We start from the raw sequence: 207 nt of genomic DNA, 5'->3' as shown, positions 1-207 counted from the left end.
ATTTTTTTTAACAAAAAGTGGTTTAAACTCATGTATCTATATATTCATCTATTCATCTATCTATCCATCCATCCATCCATCCATCCATCACTCCATCACTCCATCCATCAATGTAACACAGGCCTAAAAAACATTCACTTTTTCAAACAAAAACATTTTTTTTAACAAAAACATTTTTTTTAACAAAAAGTTGTTTCAACTCATGTA

Source organism: Leuciscus leuciscus (assembly GCF_965113295.1).
Source record: "Leuciscus leuciscus genome assembly, contig: HAP1_SCAFFOLD_406, whole genome shotgun sequence".
NCBI lineage: Eukaryota > Metazoa > Chordata > Actinopteri > Cypriniformes > Leuciscidae > Leuciscus > Leuciscus leuciscus.
The sequence above is the reverse complement of the archived record's forward strand: the minus strand, read 5'-3'. Positions refer to the sequence as shown.